Source organism: Salmo trutta, chromosome 12 (assembly GCF_901001165.1).
Source record: "Salmo trutta chromosome 12, fSalTru1.1, whole genome shotgun sequence".
NCBI classification, from domain to species: Eukaryota; Metazoa; Chordata; class Actinopteri; order Salmoniformes; family Salmonidae; genus Salmo; species Salmo trutta.
The window spans coordinates 86,468,822-86,469,049 of record NC_042968.1 but is presented as its reverse complement, the minus strand read 5'-3'; positions in this window follow the sequence as shown (position 1 = coordinate 86,469,049).

Genomic DNA, 228 nt, shown 5'->3' with positions numbered 1-228 from the left:
CTCTCCCCCCACCACCCACCTCCCACGTGGTACTCTCCCCTCCACACACCACCTCCCAACGTGGTGCTCTCCCCTCCTCACACCTCCTCTCCCCTCCACACACCTCCTCCCAACGTGGTGCTCTCCCCTCCACACACCTCCTCTCCCCTCCACACACCACCTCCCAACGTGGTGCTCTCCCCTCCACACACCTCCTCTCCCCTCCACACACCTCCTCCCAACGTGGCG